Source organism: Natator depressus, chromosome 16, assembly GCF_965152275.1.
Source record: "Natator depressus isolate rNatDep1 chromosome 16, rNatDep2.hap1, whole genome shotgun sequence".
NCBI lineage: Eukaryota > Metazoa > Chordata > Testudines > Cheloniidae > Natator > Natator depressus.
The window spans coordinates 4,597,464-4,621,238 of record NC_134249.1 but is presented as its reverse complement, the minus strand read 5'-3'; the positions used below and the strand labels follow the sequence as shown (position 1 = coordinate 4,621,238).

At 44.8% G+C, this 23,775-nt stretch overlaps 1 long non-coding RNA gene across 1 annotated transcript; it reads left to right on the top strand.

Annotated features, from left to right (window-relative positions):
* Window positions 1-1,066: 1,066 nt before the first annotated feature.
* LOC141999894 (uncharacterized) lies at window positions 1,067-23,665 on the top strand. The gene is made up of 4 exons (XR_012642109.1): window positions 1,067-1,203; window positions 4,025-4,226; window positions 10,046-10,434; window positions 23,295-23,665. It is a non-coding gene; the product is annotated as an uncharacterized LOC141999894 (long non-coding RNA).
* The last annotated feature ends 110 nt before the right edge of the window (window positions 23,666-23,775 follow it).

The window sequence follows — 23,775 nt, the reverse complement described above, 5'->3', positions numbered from 1 at the left end:
GCATCTGGGCATAAACTGACTGCTGCTGGGGGCAGGACATTTTTCTCTGTTGCGCAATCAGTTGAGTGCATGACTGGGAGGGCTACAGTTCTTGCCCCCAAGTGGAAGAGAAGGTTGGGGTGATTGCCTTGCCTTGCCTCTCCTCGGACTCATCCCCTCTCTGAATACTGCTAGGACCTCCATGCCAACAGTCACCTAGCTCTGGGCTCAGCCAGTACTGCTGGAGAACACATGGTTCCATCCTTGGGATGGCCCAGGTTGCATTAAATGACAGGTACAGTGTTTTGGAAAACATTAACCCCTTGCACTTTGGGCTAGACCCTACACAGGAACAAAGCATCAGCACTGCCATCCATGAAGTGATTCCTCTTCTGCCCCTGGTGGTGGTTCAGAGAAAAGGTTGTAGCTTAAATGGGAAACAAAATGGGATTTTCAACAGATCCTAAGTGATTTAGGGACTCAAATCCCATTGCAAGTCAATATACTAGTGCTCTTAAATCACTTAGGTGCTGTTGAAAACCCCAACCTGTGTAGCTTCCCCAGTTGCCCATCACTGGATCAAATGCTCCCTTCAGACTGGGGAGACGTTATCAGAAGCTAAATGGAACAAATCCGTTCACAAATCCCCTGGCTGGCAGTTGCCTTCTTGTGAACAAGATGGACACAGGAGCCATGGTCGGACCGAGCGTGTTAATTGGTATGTTCCCATGTGCAGAGTGCAGTAATGAGTTGTTATTACAGAGCAGATTCACATTTCTGGCTGGGCTGCTTCCTTCCAGCCTGTGCAAAGTGCTGAGGCAGCATTGATTGTCTCTGTTCCCATCCTGTGCTCTTTCCAGAAACTCAATGGCTTGATGGTTTATTCCCATATTTGCCTGCCTTCAGCTCCACACTGATTGTGCTCTGGTGCTAATAACAGTGTGGGGAGTAATCCGTTTAGGCAGCTTCTGGGTTATTGCCTTGCAGTGGCACAGAGCGAGGAAGAGGAATGATAGGAATGTCCCATGTGGAGTGTTTGCTCAGAGAATGGAATGTCCCACTCTTAGGGCAAGACTAGTCCAGTTACACAGTGACCTGCATGGCAGGCAGTGCAGGACCACACTACTCCCTGCAGAGCGGCTGGTGGAACTATACTTCCCGAGGCAAAGGGATGGGACAGCCTGCTCCAAGCAGGGCAGGGGCAGCTCCATAAGCCAGTACAGGGTGAGTTGCCCAGGACCCCGTCTCCACCTCACCCTTTGGGTGACTTGCTCCTCCAGAGGCACACAGGTAGTCAAATGACCAAAAAAACCAACCTCAATAAATCGTAGTTTTTATTACGCTGTTAAAAAAAATAGAATACCAATTAAATTTATTATAAATGTTTTTGGATGTTTTTCTACATTTTCAAATATATTGATTTCAATTACAATGCAAAATACAAAGTGTACAGTGCTCACTTCATATTATTAATTTTGATTACAAATACTTGATCTGTAAAAAAGATAAACAACAAAATAGTATTTTTCAGTTCCTCTCATACAAGTACTGTAGTAAGATCTCTTTATCATGAAAATGAAACTTACAGATGTAGAAATTTTCTTTTACATAACTGCACTGAAAAACAAAACAATGTAAAACTTTAGAGACTACAAGTCAAAGCATGAAGGGGCATACGAATGTTTAGCAGATCTGGCACATAAATACCTTGCAATGCTGATTACAACAGTGCCATGTGAATGCCTGTTCTCACTGTCAGGTGACCTTGTAAATAAGAAGCGGGCAGCATTATCTCCCATAAATGTAAACAAACCTGTTTGTCTTAGTGATTGGTATTCTATTATTGTTTAACAGTGCGATTAAAACTGCCATTAATAGTGACTTTTTATTTAATCGAGTTAATTTGTTTTGCTTTAATCGCTTGCATTAACTGCAATTAATTGGCAGCTCTAGATGTAATCCCTGCCTTTGGAGGAGACTTTGTTCAAGCCAAAGGCGGTAGGATTCTGGGACTTTGCCCCACAGTGGCAAGGGGCAATCTGGTGCTAGCAAGAGCAAATACTGTTGCTGTTTCCTTGAGCAATTCTGAGAATGGAGGTGGAAGGGCACATCTGAATATAATGCAGATCTGTGTGCTGGATTTTTCTCTGTACAAAGGGTCTCCCACAGTGCTTCCCAGAGCTATACACCCTAACCAAAACCTCACCAAGGAAGCAAAGCAGCGGGGGAGAGAAATGAGAGGGATATGTGTGCCTCATAATGAATCCATGCAGGAAATACATAGGTTAATCAGACAAATTTCACACATACCTGGGACAGGAAATTGAACCTTGATCCTCCAACTCCAACTATACAGGACTCTGGGCTTGTCTGAGATGCAATTTCTTAGCTGGTAATAGCAACAAGCCCTTGCCCTGTCTGCTCTCCATTTTAGATAGGCTGACTCCACAAGAGTTCAAACCCATGCTGCGGTGACAGTCTATTCTAACTCAATGTGCTGAGGACAACAGACACAACTGCTAAATAATCACATTCAAGGCTCCAGAGCCAAGAATAGAGCCTTCAGCCTCTTTGTGCCCACCCAAGACCTTACTGCCAGGCTTGTTCTTCTGAGTGCCAGGCTGATACCACCCCTGACTAAAAAGGGACTAGAGAAGAGGTAGCATTAGTGTTTTAGAGGCCCCTTTTCAAGGAATGAGTCAAGATAGGGATGGGTCAAGATGAAATGCGACCCAGATCCACCAGCAAACAGGGGCCTCACAACATGCACATGTATTAACTACAAGATGTGTTCAAGCTTGAATTTCCATGCACAATTCCACAGAAAAGTGTGTGTGCATTCACGTGTGCATATGCATGTATATGCAGGTAAGTGTGTGCATTTGGGCATGTATGTATACATGTGTATACAGTGGATTTTAGACATACCCTTCACCCCACCCCACACTTTTCTCGGCACTAACTCACCATGTCCTCTGTTTTCTGTTCTTTCTTCATCTCTCCCTTCACTCCAATTTTCTTCCTTCTCTGTCAGTTTCTCAATGTTCCCTCACTTTCCTTCACTTTGTCTTCCAGTTTCTGTTTCTCTCTCTCATCTTCTCTGTCTTGATTCTTTCCTTTTCTCTCTTTCTTGTCTCTTTCCCCATTGTTTTGTTCTCTTTGGTTAGGGAGAAGGTTAGGTTAGGGTTCATGTTATGTTTAGATTAGGGTTAGGTTAAGGGGTGAAGGATAGGGAAGGTTGTGGTTTAGGGTCAGGGATTAATTTGGGTTAAGGTTTTGGGTTAGGTTAAAAGTTAGGTTTAGGGTTAGAGTTTAGGTTTACATCTAAAATTGAATGTTATGATTAATGTTATGGTTAGATTTTGAGTGGCATTAGATTTGGGATAAGGGTTAGCTTTAAATTTAGGGTTAGGATTTTAGAGTTAGGGTTAGAGTTAGTGACAAATTTAACATTCAATTGAGGATAGGATTACCTTTGGGTTAAGGTTAAGGTTAAAATAAGGTTAAAATTAGGGCAAGGTTAGTATTAGGCTTGTGTTTGGATTAAGGGTGGTGTTAGGGTTACATGTTAGTGTTGTGGTTAATTTCAGGCACACGGTTAGGGTTGGATCAGAGGAGGCGAGTGTTAGAATTAGAACTGGGCTAGAATTAGTGTTAGGGTTAAGGGTGTGTGTTAGGGTGAGATTAAGGTTAGGATTACTGTTCTGTATTAGAGTTAGGGTTCAGTAATAAAGGGGGGAAACCAGGACATGCATAGGTCTCTTATGCTTTAGGCAGCCTATGTCCTCGGAGCTGCTTGGTGTCATGATGAATATGTCATAATATTGCTACAACATTGCAGTGACTGCAGAGGGATATCCTTGACCCAGTGTCACTTCGTCGGGGTGCGGGAGTGGCACTGTAGGGCCCCATGACCACTCCCGCTGCCATGGGGCGCCTACATCTCGTGTCTGGCTCTATAGCATTCAGTCAGCACTGGAAGAACACACACAAATGCATGCACATGGACGTGATAATTGTCCCCTTCTCCCCCTGATGGAGCTAGGACCAGCTGGGTACTGAGCCGCTGTGGCCCCACCCCTGCCTTTTGGAGGTGTCCCTCTGAGAAACCAGCATCCTGTTGAGCTGAGGCGTGGCCCTGCCTTGTGCTCTGCCAAAGAGCCCTGTGAGGATTGACTGGTTACATGGACGTGTGTGGGGCGGTGTAATTTACAAGCTACTGGGACATTCCCCCAAATACTTCGCAGGTAGGTCATGTGGGACATAGTTGAGGTCTTTGAATTAGGTCTCTGGTTGAGCAAGGACCCAGGGCCACTGCAGGAGGGAAGGGAAGGCAAGCCAGGATGTGAGAATTAGGATCTGGATTGCTGGATGTGGGAGCCTATTTGGAGTGTAGTCTGCCAGGGTGGGAGTTCTTCTCTTTCTTCCCAACCCAGGGCTAGTCAGGTGGGTGCGGTTAGGGGGTCTCTTCTCTCCCTATCTCCTACATGAGGATTAGCCATTCAAGATGTAGGTCTCTTGTCTCCATCTCAACCCTTTGCCAAGGGTTTGCATTCTTGAGAGACAGTCTCCTCTCTCTGTCCCCACTCCACCACCTGCAGGTTCAGCTCTCCAGAGGGAGTCTACTCCTCCCACACACAAACACAAACTACAGTGTCTGGGGGTTGGACTCCCAAGTGCACTTCTCATCTCCGCTGTTCTCCCCCAGTCCCCAGGGAAAGGGCTTTTGGACCTTTCCCCATACTCCTAGCAGTTGGGAGTAGGAATGCTCGAAGTAGCGACCTACCTTATTTCTGAGCTGCTGCAGCTGCTATTAGCCACAGCAGAGATCCAAATGTGGTTGGAACCTGTACCATAGTAGAAAACTCATTTTCTGCCTAAATTTGAACCTATGAGCACCAAACAGATTCAAAATCAAATTCATGGAGTGAAGCCAGGCAGTTCCTGATGAACTTTAGAGCTATTGTTTCATAAATAAGAAATCCATGGCTCTCTCAGGCCAAAAGCATTTAAGCTTTATTATAAATATAAGGTAACAAATACAGATCATATTCTGGTTGCAATCCATATTTTTATTAAATGAGACAAAGAGAACAACTAAGTGAAGGTGATTTAGTTTATAACATGTTGAAAGCTGTCTAGTTTCCCATCCACCATAAGCAATTCCAGTTAATAAGGCTGTTCCCATAATGCTAGGAGCAGCTGCTTGTGTTTCTGCTAGTGAAGCCATATCAATGTTAAGGGGAACTATTTGATAGTTCAAAATCTATTTTCTATTCCATGTCTGAGGTTCTATAAATAAAGCTAACACTAACTATGGATTCATTATTCTGAATAGTTTTTATAGATATTATCTGCAAAAAACTACATTCCTGCAATGTTGAATAGTTACGGTTGAATAGTTAAGGTTGAATAGTTACGGTAATATCACAAGGAACAAGAAATACAAAAGCTAAGATTCTAATAGCTAAGTTTCTAACTTGTGTGCATTTCACATTCTGCATTTTTATGGAATAAATTTTATGGCATAGATTGCAATATATTAGCCTGCACATTTAACATGAAAAATGGGTATGAAAAATATGATTTGGAATGAAGAGGCGTTCCCATTGATATTGGAACCATAACTTCTGCATTTTCTGCCTTTTTTTAGTTCAACTGTGCAACCTAACTGGTGCATTAGCACACTGTTTTGCATTTAATTGTCTTGGTTTTATTTAAAGACAGAACAAGAGAGAGAAGCTCTCTGTGGTTAACAATGTTAAGATTTAAATACTTCCAATTAGCCTGCAGAAATAATAGTACATGATTATACAATTAAAGTCTGTATCATAATTCATATGCATAAAGGGACAGAATTAAGGCTGTGTGGGCAACATTTAAACTAGTATATTTTGTATTTTATAAAGTATGCTAGTTGTGTGTAATACAACTATTGGGGCATGGAATAAAACGCCATATGAAAAAATTGCATGTACATATCTCAGGAGAGCGATAACATATCATAGGAGAGCTATAAAATAATCCCAATTAATTTTTGTTTTAAGGCTCCCTGCAACATTTCTGACAGCATTATGGGGTACATACCCAGTGCCTGATGGCATGGCAAGGCGTAAAGGTTTTATTGGTCATTGTCTGAGATGCCCTGCATAATGCACTTCTGGTCTTGCCACTCACAAGTAGCGCAGTCATCACAAACGTGTTCCAGTAAAACATCTATCCCTCATTTACACCATCACAGAAAGCAGGTTAAAAAGGCAGCAAACCTCTTGCAAAAAAATTTTTCAAAATTTGAAAACATTGACCACCTCTAAAGATGATGGTGTAGCTATAGAATATGTCTGCTAGGGTGACCAGATGACAAGAACAAAATATTGGGACAAATGGGGTGGCAGCCACAGGCTCACCCCCCACCAGGGCCGGCTCTCGGTTTTTTGCCTCCCCAGGCAAAAAAAAAAAAAAAAAAAAGCCGGAGTGCCGCCGATGCAAAGTATCGGGACAAATGGCGTCCCGACCATACATCGGTTGGGACGTAGGACAAACAACTAAATATCGGGACAGGCCCGATTTTATTGGGACGTCTGGTCACCCTAATGTCTGCACTGCAATCAGTGGTGTTATTGCAGCTTTTATAGACTGAAGGCAGAGTGGCTTCACTACCCTGGTACCCAAGTGAGCTAGACTAAAGCTAGCTGCCGAGCTGCTGTCACACCTGCCAATGCCGTGAAGACATACCCTGAGATATGCAGTTACGTTTCATTTGGAGTTACGACTAGTTATCCTAGGATTCTCTATTTTAAGAAACATCTCAAACCAATAGAATCTCTCAACATGGAAAAAATGTACAAAGTTTGTCTGTGTTTCATGTACCACTTCCAAAACGAAACTGGCTCTTTATTATGAGAACTATTTACAGAGATGCTGTAACTGCAGTTAGCATTCTTTGTGTCTGTGAGGGACCTACTAGCAAATGCTATGGGCTGCTGGTGCTGCACCAGTGCTGATCCTAAGCCTCCTTCTGAGGCATCACACTGTAGTGCTAGATGGCCACCGGGTTATAGTACATTACTTCTCTGATTTCTGGGAGTTGGACTGTCTGTGGGAGGCAAGAACTATGATCAAGCAAGTGAAGGCACATTTTGCAAGGTACGACATATCTGATATGCTACGGTCAGACAATGAGCCACACACACTGCAGCCAAATTCAAACGATTCGGAACCAAAGGGGAACTTGAGCACAAGATGGAGGCAGAGTTGGCAGTAAAAACAGCCAAGAGATTGATGGCAAATGCAAAACAGAGAGGAAGGGATCCCTACCTAGTAACGCTGGACCATTGCAATGTAGCCTCCCAGCACGGAGATTAATGCACTGGAGAGCTAAGACTTTGCTTTCCATGAGGGATAGTGTCCTTCAGCCCAGTGGAGGAATGACAGACAGGACAAAGAAGCAGTTAAGAGAACACCAAGCTAAGCAGGCAGCCCACTACAACAAAGGAGACAAGGTCCTAAGGCCACTGTGCACAGGTGAGCAGTTCTGGGTCCAACCATCACACAAGCAGTGGCAAAAGGCAACAGTCCAAGCTGCAGTGGGATTCTCAGGTCACAGACTCAGGACAGTGGTGGAGATGAAAGCAAAGACAACTGTGAAGTAGTGACAGACAGCCCACAGAGCCTGACAGAAGGGGCCACAAGTATAAAGGGAGCTAATCTGTGGGATAGCAATGGAAGGGCAAGGGGTCCATGAGATAATCTCGCTAACTAATAATAATAATGTCTTGCTTTCATATAGTGCTTTTCAACATCTCAGACTGCTTCACAATCTTTAATGTATTTATCCTCACAACACCCCTGTGAAGTAGGGGTGTAATAATTATTATTATAATTATTATGAAGATGGGGCCCACACTGTTAAATAGATTAGGAACTGCTTCTCAAGTGAAAAGAATAGCCTAATTTGCATACAAATAACTACTATTCAAATCTAGGACATATGCTTATAGTAAACAATTTATAAAAAAAATTACAAAAATCAGCCTCACTGTTTGGCATGGCAATGCTTGCTGTGTACATGCCACATGGCCTGACGTGTGTTGTATAAAGTCATCATGGCGTGGCATGTGCTGTGCTGACAACTTGCGTGGCCAAAGGAGAAACTGAACAAAACCTTTCAGATCAGTTCAAAATGAAATATTTTACAGTTTGGATCAAACCAAGCCAAAATGAAATATTTCATTTTGACTTTCCTGACAGAAAATCAAAGTTTTCCGCAAAATCAAAATTTTCCTGTGGAAAATTTCAATTTTATGGAAACTACATTTTCTATCAGAAAATCATTTCAATGGAAAATTCCCAACCAGTGCTGGTTGTCATGGGATCTTATTTTATTTATTTATTTATTTTAGTGCAACGGTCCTGGAAAGGTCATATTCATTCATACCACACATATCTATCTGCACCCTTAGCTTCCCCTTCACAAAGTTATGTGGGGATGGAAGGTAGAATTAGAAATACGGAATTGGGAGGCATTCACTTTTATTAGCCCTATTTTTCAGATGAAGAAAATGCCACACACAGGCTTTGAGTGACTTGCCCCATTTGCAGAGATACAGGCAGGCTGTTGCAGAGGGTAAGAGATTCAGAGAAGAAAGCTATTGCACCCTCTGTGGAGAAATTGTGTGGAAAGGCAAGAGAAGAAGCTAGATCTTGGTGTATGGATGGCACAGGGACAGAAGTCAAGAAAGGGAAGGTGTGTGAGGAATTGAAAATGTGGGTATTATTATCTGCTACAAGCCATCCCACATGTCCTATTATCTTGCCCTTTCACACAACACATAATTAGAATGTGGCGCACACTGCCACAGGATATCATCAAAGCCAAGAATTTAGCAAGATTCAGAGAATCTGAGCATTTGCATGGATAACAAGAATATCCAGAGTTATATAATTGTTTTAAACTTACATATCCCTTCCAAACATTTTTGCTAGCACTAACAATTATGATTATAACTATCTCTAGCCTTTAGGGATTAGGATGAGACCTTTGTGGGGGGACAGATTATTTGACATCAGCCCATCAGTGGGGTTTCTTGCATCTTCCTCTGCAGCAGCGGGTGCTGGCAACTGTCAGAGAAAGGATACTGGGCTAGATGGACCACATGTCCCATCCAGGCTGGCACTTCCTATGCTCTGCTGATAGTCGCGGATATGAGGAGATTTGGTGCTGAGGCAGGGACTCAGCAGCATGGATAGTAGCTATTGTCTGCCATGAGGGCATCCTGCTAGCTCAGCGGTGGGCAAACTATGGCCCGTGGGCCACATCCAGCCCACAGGATCATCCTGCCCGGCCCCTGAACTCCCGGCCAGGGAGGCTCACCCCAGGCCCCTCCCCTGCTGCCCCCCATCCCCCACAGCCTCAGTGTGCCATGCCACCAGTGCTCTGGCCCGCCCCTCCTGTTGGGCAGCACGGGTGGTGTGGCTGGCTCCAGCCAGGTGGTGGGGCTGCGAGCTCCTGTGCTCTGAGCAGCATAGTAAGGGGGCAGGGAGCGGGGGGGTTGGATGAGGGGTAAGGGGTCCTGGGGGCAGTCAGGGGACAGGGAGCAGTTGGATAGGTGTGGAAGTCCTGGGGGAGTTGTTAGGGGGTGGGGGTGTGGATAGGGTTCCAGGCAGTCAGGGGACAGGGAGTGGGGGGTTCGATAGGGGATGGGGTCCTGGGGGGCAGTTAGGGGTGGGGGTGTGGATGGGATTGGGGCAGTCAGGGGAGAGGGAGCAGGGGGTGTTGGATGGGGTGGAGGTTCTGGGGGGGGTCAGGGGACAGGGAGCGGGGGGGGGTTGAATAGGGGGTGTGGTTCTGGGGGGCGATCAGGGGCAGGGGTCCCAGGGGAGGCGGTCAGGGGACAAGGACGGGGCGGGGGGTTGGATGGGTCGGGAGTTCTAAGGGGGGCAGTCAGGGGGCGGGAAGTGGGAGGGGACAGATGGGGCGGGGGCCATGCTGTTTGGGGAGGCACAGCCTTCCCTACCCGGCCCCCCATACAGTTTCACACCCCGATGTGGCCCTCGGGCCAAAAAGTTTTCCCACCCCTGTGCTAGCTCCACAGAAATGAAGCACAAGCTCCATCAGACACAAAGGAGGTATCCATAGGAAGTACCCACCCCGCCACAGGAAGAGCCCAGCCTGCAGGACAGCAGCTCTCCAATGAGGCAATGACCTCAGAGAAGCCCAGGGCCAGAAAGCAGCGGAAGTGATGGGGAAGCACAAGATCCTACAACATCAGTGAAGGAGTTGTTTGGAGTGACCTCACACAGGCCTGCACCATGACCTCCACTGCAGGATCTCAGTGTTTTCTCTCTGAGTGGAATTGGTGTCAAACACTAGAGCCACAAGGAAGGAGCCTTTGGGTGATATTTCTCCTTTCATGGGACTGGAGTTTCTTCTTGCTAAGGGACAGACCTCTGCAGGTAAGGACTTCACTTAGGATTCCGGAGCCTAAGAAATGGGATTAATTCCTTCCTGGAGCCTGGATGATTTTCGCTCTTGTGTGTGAAGAAACTGTTTGCTGCTTCTTAGTGTGTCTTTCTGCCCACAGCTGGCTGTTGGTCCCATAGTGTAATAGTTAGGATTCTGGACTTTGAAATCAGTGATTTAGTGTGTGCTAGTCTGTGAAGCTGGGATTGGAAGCTAGAATACACAAGATCTGTGAGGACCTCAAAATCCCTTTCACACTTAGGCTTTGTCTACACTACAGTACACTTTTGTCAGTCAGGGGTGTGAAAAAAACACACTGGAGGGAGCTCTGACCACATAGGTGCTGGAACTAGCGGTGTTGCTGCACCCCCTGGCTTAAAGTGGTTTCCATTCTATACAGGGTTTATATTTTGATTCAATGGCTTTCAGTACCACCACTATACAAATTGTTCCAGCACCACTGTCTGACCAGGCCCTGGCCCCTCACAGGGGTGTTTGGATGGAGCTCTGACCGGCCCCCAACTCCCGGCCCCTCACAGGGGTGTGTGGAGGGAGCCCTGACCGGCCCCTCACTGGGGTGTCTGGAGGGAGCTCTGATTGGGCCCCAGCCCCTGGCCCATCACAGGGCTGTGTGGAGGGAGCTCCGACCAAGGCCTGGACCCCTTACAGGGGTGTCTGGAGGGAGCTATGACTTGACAAGAATATACTGTAGAGAACAATCCCACTTTGGCAGGGAGATGGAGTGGATGAACTAATGTGTCTATTCCTAGGCATGTTTCTGTGATTCTTTGTAGCGTCCACAGCTGAGGCCCTTAGGCAGTTCCTTGGAACAACTGTTTGCAGAAATTCCAGAAATAGTTTTTAAGAATAAAGTATTGTAACTTTCTTTACAACAAAAAGAAAGATGGGAAGAATTTGCATAGTGGCCCCTGAGGGAACATGCTCAACAACTGGCTGTTTTCATTAACTCATATAGTTTTTCTGGGCCTATTTATATTCTCAGTTTCCAGATTAATACATTCCTAGGGAGAGGAAAGGCAAGGATCTTTGTGTGTTACGTAAGGAGATTGCGGTCACATTTCCAGTGCCTCACATTGGAATGAAATAGGGTTATTTTTCTCTTACTAACCTTGCTATTTTAACAAGGAGTACTTGTGGCACCTTAGAGACTAACAAATTTAAGGTGCCACAAGGACTCCTCATTCTTTTTGCTGATACAGACTAACATGGCTACCACTCTGAAACTTGCTATTTTAGGTATCATTCTCAGTTTTTATGCTGATCTAACACTTCATCTTAACACAAACACTCTTCTAGTTTGTAAGAGCTTGATTCACAAAAGGGCTTAGGTGCCTAACTGCCATTTTAGCTGCCAAAACCCCAGAATCATCCCCCACTTGGATTCACAAAAGCCCCTCTCAGCAGCTGCCAAATCCTGTCAGTACCTAAACTCACTCGGCACCTACCTTTTTGCAGCAGAAGTTCCCTGGGCACCTGTTTTTGCCTCTGTGGGTGCCAATGGCAGCCACACACAAAGCACCCAGACACTTAAGGTGTAGAGCAATGCACCTCATTAAAATAGCAAGGTGGGACTGAGGATCCAGTCCTCCTACTCCAATGACTTTACTTCTTGCAAAAATGGTGCAGGTACCTTACCTCAAGAAAGGGTTTGCAGCTGAATATCCCAAGCCAAAGGAGGCACCTTCCTGTAGCTTCCTAGGATGCTGGCTTTTGTGAATCCTATTCTGAGGTACCTCTCTCTTCCCATTCACTGTTTAGGGAGCTCAGGTGCCTAACTCAGGCTTTGTGAATGGCAGTAATTCTCTAGGCACCTAAAAGTGGAGTGTCATCATGCCGAAGTTTCTTTGTGAATCTAGCCCTTGGAAATTTGCAGCATGGTGTGCAGAGAGAGTTGTTATTCACACACTAGAATCCCCTTGTCTTTTACCCCGCAAATCAAGATAGTTTACATACACTACCAAGAAAAACAAACCCAGGAATTCTTTTAAAAACTGTCTTTTTATAAACATTTTGAAGCCAGAGTTTCGCATCACATAGTTGACTCTCAGGGCTAGATTCTCAAGTGTTGTAAATTGCCAAGACTTCAATAGAGCTATGCCAATTTATGCCCGCTGAGGAGCCAATCCTTTACACAATAACTGTTCCCCTGCAAAAACTGGTATTTGTGAATTTGAGGCAGGGTGAAATGTTCATTTCCTGGCCACTGGTGAAATCAGCTTTTCATAGTGAAAACTCATTCATTTATTTTTATTAATTCCTGGTTGCGCACATACCTCAGCTGAGTTTCTGCATTATGGTTAGCCTTGGAAGGTTTAGATTTTTATTGGTAAATGTCAGTAACACACACACAAACACAGACAATTTCACCAACATACACAAACCGATGAAAAAATATTTCCGTTGCTGATAAGTGAAATTTACAGATAGGCAAAGTAAAAAAAATGCTGCTTGAGAACTTCTTAGAGTCAAAATCCAGTGATTCGACTTCTGAATGAGTCTGGTTACAAATGGACTAGTGAATGCAGAGTAAAAACAGGTGTGATTTGTTGATTTAAGGATATTTACTTTGTGTATTGTGACATGATGTTGACAGTTTGTGTCTTAATGGTTTACAAAGTTTTAATTTTTGAATCTCAATGCCTATTGTCATTAAATAATTGCCCGACCTCCCCCCATAATTTTTCACAACTGTGAACATTTTATCTGTCAAAATGATAAAAAAAATTGAATTCTGCCAAGCCCAATTATAGTATTGCTGTAACCCTTGTCCTCCTTTCACAGCACCTCAACTGTTTGCAAACTGCCTTGTGTGTTGTGTCTGAAAGTCAATTGGGACAGGGCCTGTGTGGGGCTAGCATGCTTCTGGCTGCTATATAATAATGACATTGATGATAATCCTGTCATCAGAGGTCTTTATGAACAGGTTAGAGAAACACTTTTCAGGGATGGTCTGTGTGTACTTGGTTCTGCCTTAGTTCAGGGGGATGGACTTGATGACCCCTCAAGGTCCCTTCTAGCCCTTCATTTCTATGATGATGATTTGTTAAGCACCAACTATGTGTCTGTTGCTGTACAAGACACAGAATACAAGAAATCCCTGTCCCAAAGAGCTCACACATTAAGGAAAATGGAGACGTTTTGACCTAAGGCACAATGACGTATCCCCCTATGCAAAGCCCTTCAGAAAACCAGACAAAGCCAAGCAGTAGAGAAGACCTTAGCCATTAGTAACCCACAGGATATCTGGCATGCTCAAGCGTCCTGGTTTGGTGTCTGATGATGGTAGTACTTACAGGTTTTGTTTTCTTCATTATTATTAGTTATTATTAGTATACCAGAGAGCCTAGGCACACCTGTTGTGCTAGCCACTGTGCAAATACTGAGCAAAAAGATGGTCTCTGTCCCAAACTTCATAAGACAAGAGAAAACAGATAGATACAGACAGATGGATGGAGGAGTACATGCAAAGAGTGAGAGAATGTTGATCATTGTGATAGGTAGTGATCTCAGCATACCAGGGGCCTAACCGTTATCAAGTTTTTTGTAGGAATCTGTTATGTTTTACAGCCTACAGTTTGATAAAAACATAAATGTTCCCGCTAGAATGTTGCAGCTTACTACTACTTTATGTCTTAGCATTCAGAATGAAACCATACAAGAACCCAAAACAGACAGAGACAAAACAGGCTGCCCCCTAAAACAGAGAGGCAAACTCACCCCACCTGACTCTATGCTGGTTGTATGCAGAACTGACCGCTGCTAAGCCCAGGTCACACACTTCCCTACAAAGCTCCCTGGCCTGCAAGGAGGACCAGGAAACCACCCTGAAATTTAAAGTGACAGCTTACAATTTCAATACAGTAACTCCTTGCTTAACGTTGTAGTTATGTTCCTGAAATATGCTACTTTAAGCGAAACGATGTTAAGCGAATCCAATTTCCCCATAAGAATTAATGTAAATGCGGGGAGGTTTAGGTTCCAGGGAAATTTTTTTCACCAGACAAAAGACTATATATATTTACACATATACACTGTATAAGTTTTAAACAATTTAATACTGTACACAACAATGATGATCGTGAAGCTTGGTTGAGGTGGTGGAGTCAGAGGGTGGGATATTTCCCAGGGAATGCCTTACTGCTAAATGATGAACTAGCACTCGTCTGAGCCCTCAAGGGTTAACACGTTGTTAAAGTAGCCTCACACTCTACAAGGCAGCACGAACGGAGGAAGGACACACAGAACGGCAGTGGCTGCAAACATTCCCTGTGGAAACTGAACGTGATGATGAACACACGCTATACCACTGGAGCGCACCACTCCCTCCGCTTTCCAAAGTGCTGGGAGGTGGGGTGCATGTGTGTATGAGACAGTATTTGAACATAATAGTGCCGGGAGATGTGTGTGTGTGTGTGTGTGTGTGTGTGTGTGAGAGGGGGGGGGGAGGGAGGGAGGGAGAGACACACAGCCCACGTGTGTGTGTGTGTGTGAGAGAGAGAGAGACAGAGACACACACCATGTGTGTGAGAGAGACACGCATTGCCCCTTTAAGTACGCTGACCGCACTCTAAGTACACTGCCTTTTTAAGTAGATCAGCAAGTTGAGACAACAGCTGCTGCCAGCAAGCTCCCTCCATCCTGAGCCCTGTCCTGTTCCCCCCCTGCTCCGTGGAGATGGGGTACAGGAGCAGGGGGCAGAAGGGGTGGGAGGGGGACACCCTGACATCAGCACCCCTCTTCCCCCACCCTTGCACAGCAAGCAGGAGGCTCCCAGAAGCAGCTCCAAGGCAGAGGGCAGGAGCAGCACAGGGCAATGCGGAGAGGGATACCTGAACTGCCCAGCCATTGATAGCCTGCTGGGAGGCTGCTGCACAGGGAACTTAGGGGAGCTGATAGGGGAGCTGCAAATCCACCCTGGTTCCAAGCCCCCACCAGCTCGCTCTTTCTGCAAGCAGTGGACAAAGCAGGTGGCTGCCAAACAACGTGATAAGGGAGCATTGCACAACTTTAAACGAGCATGTTCTCCAATTAATCAGGGACATCACAACGAAACGTTAACCGGGACGATGTTAAGTGAGGAAAGGAGTACTTTTGGCACCTTAGAGACTAACAAATTTATTTGAGCATAAGCTTTCGTGAGCTACAGCTCATTTCATCGGATGCATCCGATGAAGTGAACTATAGCTCACAAAAGCTTATGCTCAAATACATTTGTTAGTCTCTAAGGTGCCACAAGTACTCCTTTTCTTTTTGCGGATACAGACTAACATGGCTGCTACTCTGAAACCTGTCGTTAAGTGAGGAGTTACTGTACAGTTTTCAATATACCAAAGCATCACAATCCTTGCCTGAGTGTCCTCCATATAGACCACCTCTCAAAAATTGGAGTAATAATGTACTGTGACCATGTAGTTCCTGTCACTAAAAGTGAACAGGTCTCTCACAAGCTTTTTGCAGGGTTGGGTTTGCAGGATTTCATGAGGCAGTAGAGACTCCTTCTGTGGATCTCTATACTCTTTACACACCTTGCTCTGTTCCATGTGTGCTCTCCATTGAGAATTCACACCTGGCCAGTAGGTACACTCCCTCGCTCATCTCAGGCATGTCTCTATGCCCAGGCGTGAAGCATGTATCCGTCTCATGATGCCAACTCTTAAATATTCTGGGATTACTTATTATTTGTTTGGTGGATTTCTTATCAACAGCCTGCATTGGCCCAGAGGCCTCAGAATGATGTTATTGTTCATCACTAGTGCTTGGTTACATTCCTCCAGTGTAATATGGCTGCTTATCAGTTCCTGGGATTACATTGCCACTTGCTCCACAAATCATTTGGAATCAAATTGGTCACATAATTGGAAGTAGGGCAGTTGAATGGCTGGCAATGCATGCATATTGAGAGTCTCTGGTCTCTTGAAGTCACACAGCACATACACTCCTCCCCACAGGAAGTCTCTGTTCTCAATCACTGCATCTACTGCTGCTTTTTTTCTTCCTGGGGTAGCTGTGATATTGGCACACAAAGTAATTCTGTTTCTGACACTGCTTGCATTGTTGCCCATAGACTGGCCATTTTTCTTTCCACCTTTCATGTTGCTTTCCACAGTATATCCACTGGACAGTGATGCCTGCATTATAGATCAGTCTGTCTCTGCCCTGTTTCCTAAGTTTCTTTAGCTTAAGCCTGTGAACTTGTTCGGCACAATTGTTTTGATCCTTTCTCTGGACAGTTCATCCACCCTTGCTATTTGGAGGCATCTCTCTAGGGTTAGAGTTGTTTCTCTCCACAATCTCTCCTGTAAACTGGAATCACATGTCCCACAAATGATCATGTCTCTAATCAAAGAATCTTGAATATTTTGGAAGTTCCATGTGGACACCAAAGTTCCCAGCTCTGTAATATAAGTATCTATTCCCTATTCTACTTCTTAGTTTTGGCTAAAATAAACAGTATCTCTCTACAGTTTGATTCTGTCTGGGGTCACAGTACTCAACACATTTATCAGCTGTTCCAGTGTTTCGGGTATTATTTCTGGCAACAGTGACTCACTCACTTCTCATCCTTTCATCCAAATGAGAGATTAAAAAAGCTTTACCTTTATTTTCTCCCCTTTATCCCTCTGGGTTAGCTCGGTAGACAGACTTAATTCTTGCTTCTGCAGCTTCCATGCTTGTGCAGTTTTTTGGTCTGGAAATCAATCTTTGTCTCATTGTTTCCTTCTATGCCCACAGCTGTCCTTCTGTCTGTCTGTATCCATCTGTTGTTTCTTGTCTTATCCTTAGATTTTAACCTCTTTGGGGCAGGGACCATCTTATGGTTCTACGTTTGGACAGCAGCTAGCATGCTGGGGTCCATGATATAGAGAAATCAGAAAGGAAGAAAGAAAGAAAGAAAGAAAGAAAAAGATGCTGCCTTGTTTTCCTGTTAATCACACTCTCTTCCCTGCTGTGGATGTCACTAGTTCTGACTGCTGCCACCATGGTTCATGTACTATGCACTGGATAATAAAACAAGAGGATTACATGTTTCTAAAACTAAACTGGCTCTTTATTAAGAGAACTATTTACAGAGGGGCTGCAACAGCTAGGTGTACACAGACTGACTTCTGGTGCCTCCTCCAAACTCTTCCCTCTTGCAACCTGTGCTCCTCCCTCCAAGTTTCATGCAGTAAGTTGTTCCAATGGCTAATTACTATCACTGTTAAGAGCGTGCACCTTATTTCCAGCTTGAATTTGCCTAGTTTCAGTTTCCAGCCAGTGGATCGTATTATGCTCTTGTCTGGTAAAATAAAGATCCCTCTACCTTTAGAAATCACACAATGGAGGTGCTTATAGTCTGTGATCAAGTGATTTCTTAACCTTCTTTAGAATAAATGAATTAGTCTGAGCTCCTTAAGTCTCTTACTGTAGGGCAGGATTTCAGACCTCAAAACATTTCCTGAACCTTTTCTTATTTGTCAGCTGGTTACTGAGTTTCCATTGATGCACACACACAAGCAGCCCCCAAAAAGGTGTGGTTCCATCTGTGTGGGAACAACTCCAGGCTCAGGAAGTAATTCTGAGATGAAAGCATGGGTGTGCCTGCTTCTCTTTCATTCCCCTCAACTGCAGACTAGAAGGGCATAGGTACCCTTCTTGGACCCACTGTTATTTACTGACCATTATCAGTATTATTGTGATGCTGTATCAGTTTAATTTGACTCCCACCTCATCCAAATCCTGCTGGCTAAATACTGCAGCATGCTGTTCCAGCTTGCTTGAAATGAGTCTGTTTTGTGACCACTGGTTTCATTCACTTGCAGTGCCCCCATTAGCTACTTCATATCCCAGAGCTTCTTGGAGCCTTCCTATTTATTTTCCCCCATCACTTCCCATTCCCCTATATTCAGAACTAGGAGACTCCCCTAGCTTATTGTGACTTTTAAAATATGAGCTTCTAGGGCCAGATTTGTAAAGGTATTTAGGTGGCTAAAGATGCAGATAGGCACCTAGTGGGATTTTCAGGTACCTAATGCCATTAAAGACCTGTCTCTTCACCAGGATTGCTGCCTTTTGTGTGATTCCAAAAGAGAATGCCACTAGCAGGTCAGACCTTCCCAGTGATGTCTCCCTCATGCCCTTTGCTCTAGCATTATTTACCATAACTACCTTGTGGGTAGGATTTGCTTCCATCCTTAGCCAGAGTTTCTGAGATCTCTCCCTGGATGCTTCTTTACAGGTGGTCATCCCCAAATCAGTTCAGAACTGTGCCAAGAGACATTCCCTCACTCTGCAGCCAGCAAAGTAACTCTGTCACAATCTTGTTATCCAAACAAAACAAAGAGGCATAAACAGCTGTTTTCCTTGTAAACCAAATAGGAAATCTATGATATCACTGTATTCCTATTTCAGTGGAGGCTGTTGGGTTTCCTTGGTGTATGTTGTGAAGATGTTTCTTCTTCTTTGGTACATATAATTTGTGTATAAACTGCAGCTTAATCCAGAAGAGAAAATGCTCCATGGCTCCTATCAGAGGGACCTGAGTGGGAATGCTGTTTGTTTGTCATGGTGGAATAGATGTTTGGTTGGGCTGATGGAGTTCATGGTGTGTGTATGGGGGAGGGAGAGCATAGTTTCCACACAGGCAGGAAACAAATGTAATAACTGCAGCTGGAGTGAACAAAAACTAATTGTTTCCAAAACTAGTTGACAAACTTTGCCTCGCCACGTATTACAAATGCACCTGTGATCTCAAGCAACAAAGCAGGGAAATATAAAAAGGATGCATATCCCATGGCATCTTTAAAAGGGGAAGCAAAGAGAGATAAGAAAGCAAGACAGGAATACTGTGTGGCCTAGGGAGGAGACAGGGTCCCACAGCTGTAGTGTGGGGGGCAAAATGACAGTTGACTGTGTTGCAGCAAAGACAGGAGACTAGTTCTGGGGGAAACATTGGTCTTTCACTCGGGGAGATTTATGTTCAAATACTGAACCTGGCTCTAAGAGACATGAGCTTTCAGGGTTTCTCATTCTTGTCCTTAGTAAATATTTGTGCATATCATAAACACCTCCCCCCCACACATACAGTTTGTCACAATTAAACAATAATAGACAGACAGTGCTAAAGAGAAGTAGTCGGGGGGGAGAGGGCTCTGATTCAGGTGCCTCAGCAGGGTTGTGATGAGACCCAGGAGTGGAATACTGCTCGTCAGGCTTTGAGGTGTATTGGCAAAGGCATCCCACAAGTGCAACATTAGACTCATAGACTTTAAGGTCAGAAGGGACCATCACGATCATCTAGACTGGCCCCCTGTACATTGCAGGTCGCAGACGTTTACCCACTCCTGAAATAGACCTCTAACCGCTGGCTGAGTTACTGAAGTCCTCAAATCATGATTTAAAGTCTTCAAGTAACAGAGAATTCACCATTTACACTAGTTTAAACCTTCAAGTGACCAGTGCCCCATGCTGCAGAGGAAGGCAAAACCCCTCCAGCATCTCTGCCAATCTGACCTGGGGGAAAATTCCTTCCCAACCCCAAATATGGCAATCAGTTAGACCCTGAGCATGTGTACAAGATCCGCCAAGCAGCTACCTGGGAAAGAATTCCCTGTAGTAATTCAGAGCCCTCCCCATCTAGAGTCCCATCTCCAGCAGTTGGGGATTTTTGCTACTGGCAGTCGCCATTGGGTCACATGCCATTGAAGGCAATCTCATCATACCATCCCCTCCATAAACTTATCAAGTTTCAGTCAAATCACATAACTATGCCATCTACTATTTGAATCTCCAATGCACCTCAGTTGTCACCTCCAGTAGAATTTGGCCAAAGGTTTCATCCATAAATCTACTTCACCTGCTGTGGCACCTGCTCTCTACATGAAGAAGAAAGATTGTTTATGAGAAGGTCATGCAAGACAGTATCAAAAGCCTCACTAAAGTCAAGATATACCACATCTATCACTTCCCCCCATCCACAAGTCTTCCTCTCCTGTCAAAACTATTAGATTGGTTTGACATGATTTGTTCTTGACAAAACCATGCTGACTGTTACTTATCACCTTACTATCTTCTAGGTTTTTGCAAATTGATTGCTAGATTATTAGCTCCATTATCTTTCCAGGCACTGAAGTTAAGCTAACTGGTCTGTAATTCCCTGGGTAGTCCTTATTAACCTTTTTATAGATTGGCATTTGTCATAAATATAAAGGGAAGGGTAAACACCTTTAAAATCCTACCTCTACCACCATGTCAAGGTTCCTTCCCCACTCTGAACTCTAGGGTACAGATGTGGGGACCTGCATGAAAAACCCCCAAAGCATATTTTTACCAGCTTAGGTTAAAACTTCCCCAAGGTACAAACTATTTTACCTTTTGCCCTTGGACTTTATTGCTGCCACCACCAAGCATCTAACAAATATAACAGGGAAAGAGCCCACTTGGAAACGTCTTTCCCCCAAATATCCCCCCAAGCCCTACACCCCCTTTCCTGGGGAAGGCTTGATAAAAATCCTCACCAATTTGCATAGGTGAACACAGACCCAAACCCTTGGATTTTAAGAACAATGAAAAATCAATCAGGTTTTTAAAAGAAGAATTTTAATGGAAGAAAAAGTAAAAGAATCACCGCTGTAAAATCAGGATGGTAAATACCTTACAGGGTAATCAGATTTAAAACGTAGAGAATCCCTCTAGGCAAAACCTTAAGTTACAAAAAAACACAAAAACAGGAATATACATTCCATTCAGCAGAGCTTATTTTATCAGCCATTTAAACAAAAGAGAATCTAACGCATATCTAGCTAGATTACTTACTAAGTTCTAAGACTCCATTCCTTTTCTGTTCCTGGCAAAAAAAACCACACAGACAGAGAGACCCTTTGTTTCTCCCCCACTCCAGCTTTGAAAGTATCTTGTCTCTTCATTGGTCATTTTGGTCAGATGCCAGCAAGGTTATCTTAGCTTCTTAACCCTTTACAGGTGAAAGGGTTTTTCCTCTGGCCAGGAGGGATTTTAAAGGTGTTTACCCTTCCCTTCATATTTATGACAGCATTATATTTGCCCTCTTCCAGTCCTCTGGAATCCCTCCCATCTTCCATGAGTTTTCAAAGATAATCACTAACAGCTCAGATATCCCCTCAGTCAGTTCATTGAGTATTCTAGAATGTATTTCATCAGGCCCTGCCAACTTGAAGACATCTAACTTGTCTAAGTAATTTTTAACTTCCTCTTTCCCTATTTTAGGTCTTGTCTACACTACAGACTTTTCTTGACAAAAGCTGCCTTTTGTCGACAAAACAGTGGATGCGATGCGATGTGACTTTTGGTGGCAAAAATGCCCTGTTTTGGAGATGAAATAAAACCACCCGATGAGAGACATGAGGCTCTTTGTGCAAAATTTTTGTTGACAAAGTGCTAGTGTAGACACCACGTTTTATTTTATTGCTTTAATTGACCTCCAGGAGGTGTCCCACAATGCCCATCCTGACCGTTCTGGTCAGCAGTTTGAACTCCACTGCCCTGCAGCCAGGTAAACAACCCCTCCCTCTTAGAAGCCCCAGGAATTTTTGAAATTCCATTTTCTGTTTTGCTCAGCATAGAGAGGTCTATCACATCTTCCCAGGTGACTATGGAGGCTTTTCACGCAAACGCTCTCCCGCTTGGACCACTGCTGAGCTGCTGGATCTGCTCAGTATATGGGGAGAGGAGGTTGTACAGTCCCAGCTGCACTTGAGCAGTAGGAATTTTGATACCTATGGGCAAATTTCTCAAGGCTTGTGCGAAAAGGGTGATGATCAAGACACACTGCCATGCAGAGCAAAGATAAAGGAGCTGAGGCAGGCATACTATAAGGCCAGGGAGGCACACTGTCGCTCCGATGCTGCACCTAAGACCTGCTGGTTCTATAAGGAGCTGGATGCCATCCTCAGTGGCAACCCTACTTCCACCACCAAGAGCCTCGTGGATACTTTGGTGGGCCTGGAGGCAGCAAAAGAGGGCTTAACCCGGAGGATGACATCATGGAGGAAGAGGTGAAGTTAGACAATGATGTGGAGCTCCTGGGGGGGTCGCCCAGTGGGGCAAGCAGCCAGGAACAGTTCACCACTCTGGAGGTGTTTAGCCAGTCTCATCAGTTGCTCTCTGGTGAGCAAGAAGCAGGAGAGAAGATGCCTGATAAGTGGCTGTGGTTTGTGTAGTGTGGAGGTGGGTTCAGGGTATAGAAATGTACATGGCTGGCTGTGTGCTGGATATTTCCCTGTGTGCTGGACATTTCCCTGTGCAGCTAATCAGGATGGTGGAACACGGTGTTGATGCACTCTGAGATCTCACGGGAATCCTCCAGACAGATCTCTAGAAAAGTTTCCTGGAGGTACTCGACAATCCTCTGCCAAAGGTTCCTTGGCAGAGCTGCTTTGTTCCTTCCCCCATTGTGGGAAACTTTCCTGCACCATTTGGAAATCACTTGTGCAGGGACCAAAGCAGCACACTGGCAAGCAGCATAAGGACCAGGGCAGAAGCCATAAGCATGGAGTAGATGTACCCTTGCTTCCCTGCTTACCCTCAGCAGTGAGATATCTGCTACAATGACCCCCGCCTGTGAAAAAGTGTGGGAGAATTTTAAATTTTTCCCCTTCGTTGGCTGCACTGCAACCCTTGAAAAATACTCTTTTCCCCCATGTAGAGCACCCCCCACCAACACTTACCATGCTTTGGGTGTTTGAGATGTGTGCTTGCCAAGAGTCAGTGGGAAAGTGATTGTTATATTACCAGAGATGTATTTTACTAAAACGTTTCAATGCTGGGCGTGAACTTAACAATCATGTTCTGTGCATTGTACCTTGTGCTTCGGCAGATGTGGCCTGGAGGAACACCCTACACACACCAGCTGAGCATCTCCACCAGATAAGAAAGCCACCCAAACGGAGCAAAGAAGACATGTTCCAGGAGTTACTGCACTTCTCCAATGCAGAGAAAAGAGAATGCAAGGAGTGGAGGGAAGCCGAAAGGCAGGACAGACAAGAAAATCAGGAGTTTGTTAAGGATGCGACTGAGCGGATGATTAAAGTCTTGGAGGAGCAAATGCAGACGCTGAAGTCTTTAGTAATGCTACAGATGTGCGCTCTCTCCTGCAGCACATTCAGAACTCTTCTGTTTCCCCCGCCCCCCAAACTCTGCCCACACAGTCCTTTCCACTTTCCAGGACTTCTTGGTTTCCTCTTCACTCCACACCCTCGGACAACTTTCAAAATGATAGCTGGACCTACACACAGCTCTGAAAGTCTGCCCTTGCCTGGTACCTCCTTTCCCACCAAGCATCTTTGTGTGTGTGTGTG